The sequence below is a fragment of the Labeo rohita genome, unplaced genomic scaffold (genome assembly GCF_022985175.1).
Source record: "Labeo rohita strain BAU-BD-2019 unplaced genomic scaffold, IGBB_LRoh.1.0 scaffold_256, whole genome shotgun sequence".
NCBI lineage: Eukaryota > Metazoa > Chordata > Actinopteri > Cypriniformes > Cyprinidae > Labeo > Labeo rohita.
In genome coordinates, this window is record NW_026128836.1 from 1 (window position 1) to 8,682 (window position 8,682).

General features: G+C 36.2%; 2 pseudogenes; one reads left to right on the top strand and one right to left on the bottom strand.

The window, feature by feature from the left end:
• Nucleotides 1–113: 113 nt before the first annotated feature.
• On the bottom strand, nt 114–2,245 carry LOC127159841 (extracellular calcium-sensing receptor-like; annotated as a pseudogene).
• Nucleotides 2,246–3,363: 1,118 nt separating this feature from the next.
• On the top strand, nt 3,364–6,606 carry LOC127159850 (extracellular calcium-sensing receptor-like; annotated as a pseudogene).
• The last annotated feature ends 2,076 nt before the right edge of the window (nt 6,607–8,682 follow it).

Sequence of the window (8,682 nt, forward strand, 5' to 3'; positions counted from 1 at the left end):
CAAATGTGTACACAAAATTAAATCAACAGTAAATTTCCATTTAAAATGATAAAACTGGATTCCCCTTAGCTCAGCCATTAAGAGTTGAAGAAAAAGCAAACATATTGGCTCATCTATGGCTCATCTATTACTAGGTCCTTGTCGTCTTCGAGGGAGGCATCATAGAATCCCACCTTCACTAGCTGAAGGGAGCCATCATACCCTCTTTTTGCCAGTTCATCAGGTCATAGGATGCAATGGGATCACCATTGTCATCAAATCTGACCTCTTTCCCTAGTGTTGTAAAATGTGTTTGTTTCATGTAGTACAGGAGCTTAAATGAAGGTTGGGAGATGGGATGATGCAATACAAAATATGGATATGCATAGATGTTATATTTAACCGATTATTTTAAAACTTGTATGATGTTTGATAATGTCTTATTAGAACAATATAGGCAGAGAATGTAAAATGGTGAGTAACACACACCTGCCATGGCAGAATTTGAGATAGACTCCCACATGTCCCATTCTGAAAGGGGCCCTTTCCTGGTTCACATGTGCCCATATCATGTAATGCATGTGCTATGAGATACACAGCCTTATAAACATTGTAGGAGACTCTGAGTTGTGACACATCTGAATAAGGAGTGTATACATCGTCCAAACTCTCACTGCCATTGCAAGGTGGCCAGTTCTGTGCATCTTCTTCATGTACATGAGTATTTAAGGATCCATTCAGCCGGCAATGGAAAGTCTCTTCCCAAAACTCAGAAAGAAAATGTGATGTCTGAGCAGCAGAAACACTTATTCTTCTAAGGTAATTGCCAAGATGTGGGATTTCAGCTCTCCGTATGGCAAACCCTAATGTTCCCTTTAACAAATCACCAAAATCATCCCAGAGGGCTTTTGATGTGGCCCAGGCCTCACTGGCAATCCACTGAAGATGAGTAACATTTTGCCGTCTGCACTCTTTTAGGATACTATGCAGTTCTGATTCCCCAGAGAAGTTTACTATGACTGTGGCAGAGGAGGCTTTTAAAATGTTCACAAGCTCCTCTACTGCATCTTGCATCAGTACAACAGGATAAAAGTGAACATAAGCAGGACAAATATTAAATCTTTCTGACTCTTTCAAGAAAAGCTGGATAGCAAAGCGAGCATAATCTGATTCCACACCGATCACCCCGACCCATGTCCATTGAAAATAATGAACAAGTTTTACCAAAGCTTTAATCTGAAATAGATCACTTGGCATTGTCCGCATGAATGCTGGAAACTCTCTCTTGTTACTGAGACATGAACAGGATGCAAAGTAGCTCACCTAAAACATGAAAACACATTTTCTCAGTAAGATTAAAAGTACTGTAACTAATGAGCAAAATCCATAAAGTATAACCAACTAAATGCTAATACTGACAATTGACAATATGTGTGTGTGTTTATTCTTTTTTAAATATATTTCACAATAAAGAAAATAAACAAAACACCAACTCAATACAAAATCACAGCTTTCATAATCAAGACAACGGAAATGCAATTGCAAGAGAATCAGTCAGTCCAATGTTAAATATGTTGTTTTACCAGGGGTATTTTGAAGGAGCCTAGAGTTCTCAGAACAGCCATGGACACTCCTGATGCAGCATCTCCCACAATTACAGGGCTTGGCTGCTTTTGTATGTCCTCACAGCTTTGTCCATTGCCCTTCTCAGGCTGTCCATTGACTAGAAGAAGAGACCTCTTCACAGATACAGGTATGTCATCACCGCTGTCCCTGATGTGATAGCCCAGTGATAGGTTTGGTAAAAGGTCTTGCCGCTGGTTTATTTCTTTCATGGCAAAGATCATCGTCTGCATCCACCTCAGGGCTCTAGGAGTGAAGCTGCATTATATTTCACACACACATTAATATTAAATACATTACATTATTGGAATACAAAAAAAAATCTTTCTTTTTTAAAAGAAATTGATCAATGCAATTAAACATTTATATTGTTTTACAGCACATTTATCAGATGATGAAAGCATGACACACAATTTGTACTTGGTTGGCTCAGGTTTGGTCTTGAAGGAAGAAAAAGATGATATAGGGCTGGAATGCAAAGGAAATATTCCTCCCAAAACCACATCTCCCCCCTGGTAAAAGCTGTGTCTTCATTTCCCTGAAAGAGACAATTCATCTTGCTTTTATACTGACTCTGCAAACCAATACACAGCAGAGGCCAAAATGTGTAATGCAAAAGCAAAATCGCATTAAGCTGTGCCATAACTGACACAGACAATTAATATACAGCATATATAGATAATGATTGAGGTATGGCCTTAATTTTTCTTTACCTGAAAACAAACAAAGCAATTGCACATGCCCCTCCTGCTGTCAATCTTTAACATATTAAGCCCTTGTGAATGTTTTTTTTTTTTTTTTTTTTTTTTTTTTTGAGCCAATGATAATGCACATCTGATACACATTCAACCATGAGGAAACCATTAAAATTTGAATTTAATTAAAAGGATTACAGTGCTTGTAATCTGTAATGCTGTAAAAAGCAATTCTGGCTGAAACAAGCAAATGAACAAACAATGCATACATACATCCATACATGGTCACATTAGAACTTATTTTCTGTGTTAGTTAATTTTTCCATATCTTTTCTAGTGCTCATTTCACTGTGGACTGTAAAAAAATGTACATAAAACGTTTTATGGGGCTTAGACCTGTAGCACTGGCAGTGTTGTCTACTCATTTTACAATTGTACATTTACATGCAGTAATTATACACCATCAGTGTAAAACAGTGTAAAAGTAAACATCCCTGTAAGCCTACCTCAGATGGACTGAACAATAAATAAATAACTTGAGGAGTGTAGGAAAGTGAATTTAATAATAATAAAATAAAATAAAAATGATATATATATATATATATATATTTTTTTTTTTTTTTTTTTTTTTTTTTTTTTTTTCTCAGTTCATACATTTCCCAGAAATCATTTTCTCTTACTAACTTTCTGTTATTCCTTATTTTGGGGGCTTTAAATGCAACTAATCATGGTTAATTTGCTTAATTAATCACCATATGAATTTAATTGTTCTCCATATTAATCACCATAGCCTACTAAGTAAAGCATCAATGTTACTGTAATTGTTGATATTGTAATGTCTAATATGTCTAACACAGACACTAATAATAGTTTCAGTTTGAGGCATCATGGAAAACATTATAGCACACCTGATTCAATATATAACTCAGGACGACGTCATGCATAATGATATGCATGACTAACACATAAAACCTAAGGTCAGAGAAGCATCTCCTTGCCTTTGTTCTTGTGGAGGTTAATAGGATAATGATTCATATTTTTGTCTCTGTATTTCATCTTTCCAGTGCAGCTGTAACTTCAAGCTGCAACCCACAGGGTGATTTTAATTTGCCAGTGTTCATGACTAGTGGAGACTTCACAATAGGAGGAATTTTTCCTTTACATTATAGAGCAGAGCTTCCTCCAACAAACTACATAAAGAGACCTTTAGCAGCACAGTGTCAAGGGTAAGGACATATACGTTTTTTAACGACTTTCCTAAACCACCGATTGTTTTACAAGAAGGTATTTTCATAAAAGGTGTTATTTATTTATTTTTTTTAAATGCAGGTTTGATCCAAGGGCTTTCCGCTGGGCTCTCACAATGACCCTCGCTGTGGAGGAAATAAACAACAGAAAAGATCTCTTACCAAACTATACTCTGGCTTATAGTATTTTTGACTCTTGTGGTACTCCTGTAACAGCACAAAAAGCTGTCCTAGCTGTGCTGAATGGGCAGGATGTTGTTCAGAGTTTTATATGTTCTGGAGCTAGCCCTTTATTGGGAATAATAGGGGAATCTGGATCTTCACAATCCATCGTTGTCTCCAGAACTCTAGAGCCTTTCAGAATACCCATGGTAAAATATTATTAAATTACATTTTTATATATATTCTTATACATTATTCATTCATCAGGTGAGGTACCAGTAATTTACGTAGTGTGTGATGTCTTATTATGAAAATATGGTAACTATTCTTGAGCCATTTTTATAATGATGTCTATACAATTGCTGTTATATATGTGGAAAAAGTTGGCTAAATGGCTGTTCTTTCTTTCTTTCTTTCTTTCTTTCTTTTATTTTACTGTTGTTGTTATTATTATTGCTATTATTATTTAATTTATAGATAAGCTATTTCTCAACCTGTGCTTGTTTAAGTGATCGAAAGCAGTTCCCAACATTTTTCAGAGTGGTTCCCAGTGATGATTACCAGGTCAAAGCTGTTGCACAACTCTTAAAGAGATTTGACTGGACATGGATTGGTGTGGTGACTGAAGACCATGACTATGGCAGGTTTGCTTTGCAAGGCTTAAAGCGAGAAATTGAGAATACTAACATTTGTTTGGCCTATCATGAAATGATCCCTAAAGACCACACCCAGGAACAGGTCCTGAAGATTCTTAAAGTAATGAAGGAATCCACAGCTAAGGTGGTGGTTGTTTTTCAGGGGAGGGGGAATTTTACCCCTTTTTAAGAGAGTTTGTGACTCAAAACATCACAGGAATTCAATGGATTGCAAGTGAGGCTTGGGTTACAGCTTCAATATTAGCAGAAACATATCCTTTCTTAGATGGCACAATTGGGTTTGCAGTACGTCAAGGACACATCCCAGGTCTTCAGGATTACCTCAAAAAAGTGACCCCAGAAAAGTATCCTTCTAACCCTCAAGTTCAGGAGTTGTGGGAGGCTCTCTATGGTTGCTCCCCTTCCACATCCAGCTTGAACAGTCATTTGCCCTCCTGCACAGGGAAAGAAACTCTCAGAGAAGAACACTCTGCCTACATGAACACATCCAGTCCTCGTGTGGCCTATAATGTATATAAAGCAGTGTATGCATTTGCTCATTCGCTACATAATCTCATTCACTGTGTACCTGGAGATGGACCATTTGAGAATTTCTCATGTGCAAATCTCAACAATGTGTTTCCATGGCAGGTAAAAGTACCTCAGAGTTTAATGAGAATATAGTATATTTTTCTTCCTAAAATTAGTTTTAATCAGAAATATCCATTTTTTTTCCTACTTCAAAGCTTCAGCATTATTTACAGGAAATCTCTTTCTCTGTTTCTGGAGAAGAAGTCAATTTTGATGTTAAAGGAGATTCAATCCCATCATATGATTTGATAAACTGGCAAAGACACACAAGTGGAGATATTCAGTTTGTTAAAGTGGGCCTCTATGATGGTGCTCAGCAAACTGGGAGAGAACTGGTGATTGAGGAGCAGGCCATTATGTGGTCTAACCAACAGAACAAGGCAAGGTGTTGACTGTGCACTGCACTGCCATCTATTGTTCTTTTAAAAACACTGTCACTTTGCGCCTATATTAGCAGCATAACATTGTGAATGTTGTTTGGACTCACAGACACTTATCAGAATTTTATAATAAAAATATATTTTTTTATTTAGGTACCCGTGTCTGTGTGCAGTAACAGTTGCACTCCAGGATTCAGGAAGGCTGTCCGTCGTGGGCAACCTCTGTGCTGCTTTGATTGTGTTCCATGTGATATTGGCAAGATCAGTAATCAGACAGGTGAGATCATCCTACTGTATGTTTTCCTATCCATGGTCTTATTTGGCTTCTGGTCTTCCAAATTTGCTTAAATTGATCTGATTTTATCATTTCACTTTTCCTGTTTTTTTTATAGATTCAATAGATTGTCTGTCATGCCCTGAAGATTATTGGTCCAATGTGAATGGAACAATATGTGTCCCAAAAGTCATTGAGTTTCTCTCCCATGATGCAATGGGAATCACCCTGACTGTGATAGCTGTAGTGGGAGCCTTTCTGACTCTCACTGTGCTGGTGATATTTCTTTACAACAAAGGAACCCCTATAGTCCGTGTGAATAACTCAGAGCTCAGTTTTTTCATCTTGTTATCATTGACTCTTTGTTTTCTTTGTGCTTTGGTGTTTATTGGGGAACCTACATTATGGTCCTGCATGCTGCGACACACTGCTTTTAGTATCACTTTCTCCCTCTGTATTTCCTGCATCCTTGGCAAGACTTTAGTGGTGTTGGCAGCTTTTACAGCTACCCGACCTGGAAACAATATAATGAAGTGGTTGGGCCCCACACAGCAGAGAATAATCATCTTCTGCTGCACTCTGGTCCAGGTGGTCATATGTACTGCCTGGCTTACTGTATCTCCTCCTTTTCCATATAGAAACACTACATATCAAAAGTCCAAGATCATCCTGGATTGCAGTGTGGGCTCTGATCTGGCCTTCTGGTGTGTGTTGGGATATATAGGCCTTTTGGCCTGTGTCTGCTTTTTTCTGGCTTTTCTGGCCCGGAAGTTGCCAGGCAATTTTAATGAAGCCAAATACATCACCTTCAGCATGCTGATATTTTGTGCGGTGTGGCTGGCATTTGTACCTGCATATGTCAGTTCACCTGGTAAATTTACAACTGCTGTGGAGATTTTTGCTATTTTAGCTTCTAGTTTTGGTTTGCTCTTTTGCTTGTTCACCCCCAAATGCTACATTATTTTATTAAAGCCTGAGAAGAACACAAAGCAACATTTAATGGGAAAAGTGACTAAATAAAATATTATTATCTAATTGCATGGATGAAATGTTTGAGACTGAATGTGAAAAGAACTTTACAACCAGTTCTAACAAGCTATACACAAGTGTGGAAACCCAGTAACCAAATTATATCTGTAATATTCTATATTCTTTAAGATTAATATTGAAGAACATTCTATATTTATTAAAATTTTAATATATGACATTTGTTATATGTCAGTAATTGATATATGTGACCATGGACCACAAAACCAGTAATATGGGTAACTTTTTTGATACTGAGATTTAGACATCATCTAAAAGCTGAATAAATAAGCTTTCCATTGATGTAGGGGAGTGCGGGGCACAATCTAACATTTTTTTGAATTTCTCAGTTTGTGTAAATCCACGTGGGGTTCAGAGTATGATTTTTTATCCATGTTAATTTCACATAGTACAAACATAGTATATTTGTCTAGTACAAATATATCACTTTGTTTCATAATTAGAGAATATATGTTTTTTGTTATTTACCTCAAAAGAAAGAAAGTGAAATGTGACAACATGCCCCGTAGGTGGGGTACATTATAGCATGTGAGGGGCACGTTGTAACATGACCATATGACAGCTTAAAATGTTGTCTGATCAAATAAAAAAAATATACATGACAAACTAAACTATTTTGTCAATAAAATAAAATGATTAACTTTTTCAAATAAAATAATGGTGTTTAAGAATTAAAAATAATCTAATTTTTGAAATTCACAAAGAACACATCCCAACCATGCGTGAGACGGCAAAACAATGTGCGCAAATGAAGAAACACATTCAGACATTCAGAAAAACACTACCCTCCCTCCACACACAACTCTCATAGAATACGAGACACATAAACGAGCCAGAATGCTTTGCATTTCTTGAAATAATAATTTCTGAACATTAAACATCGATTGTCAGTCTTTATTCACCTGTTTCTTGTGGTTTCTTATTAAATAGTGTAAATAGTAAAATTTACATTGTTAATGTCATAGAATAGCATAGTTTACAGTTTTTCACATTTACTAAAATACTATACCCCATTCTCATCAAAAAAACAAATTCTCAATAACCTAAACCAATCTGTCAAGTAAATCACTTTTTCTGCAAAACCTTAAACAAGTTTAGGCAGTTTCGACGCTGTTTTCAGATCTCATGCACTCTTTTTGCAAAACACTAAACACATTCTCACTCATTAAGACACAGTTTGCTCTGTGATGAACTTGTGATGCAAAACCCTAAACACAAGAAAGCAAAAGTTAAAACTGCAACACAGCATTCATTGTTTACACACAATAATTTAAAATTCTTCACACTTGTTTCTAAATATTTAAATATACAAAATATAAGCCAGTTCAAAGTGCACAGAAGGCATAGGTCAATCTGAGAGCTACAGAAGAGTTTACAATACACTGAATACACAATACATATATATATATATATATATATATAGGTGTGCTTAGCCTTTGCTTTCTTGTGTTTAGGGTTTTGCATCACAAGTTCATCACAGAGCAAATTGTGTATTAGTGAGTGAGAATGTGTTTTGCAAAAATTGTGCATGAGATCTGCAAACAGTGTCTAAACTGCCTAAACTTGGTTAAGGTTTTGCTGAAAAGGTTTAGGTAATTGAGAATTTGGTTCAGAGAACCATTGTTTTGGTGCTCTTTTACAACACATCACAGAACAATCACATGCTAGGTGAGTGGATGGTGAGAAGACGCTTCTTCACTGTGGTCCTTAACACATTTAAGATGCATGAGCTTTTACATGCAGTGTGGTAACATGCATTTGTCATCTATCTTCAGTTTTTCTCAAAATGAAGCTCTCCACTTAAAAAAAAACAAACTTTGCTTTCAGACATGACACACAAACCCTCAAAAACACCCACACTACAACACAGTTTTACACACTGATGAGATCAATTCAAAACAATACTACGAAAACTGGTAATAAGTGTTGCTTGGAAAAAAAAAAAAAATCACATGATGAATACAACAAATTTATGCATTTGCAAGTGTTTTAATCCTTAATTTCTTGTACTGCAGAGTACAGCACAAAACAGCAAACAACAACAAAATT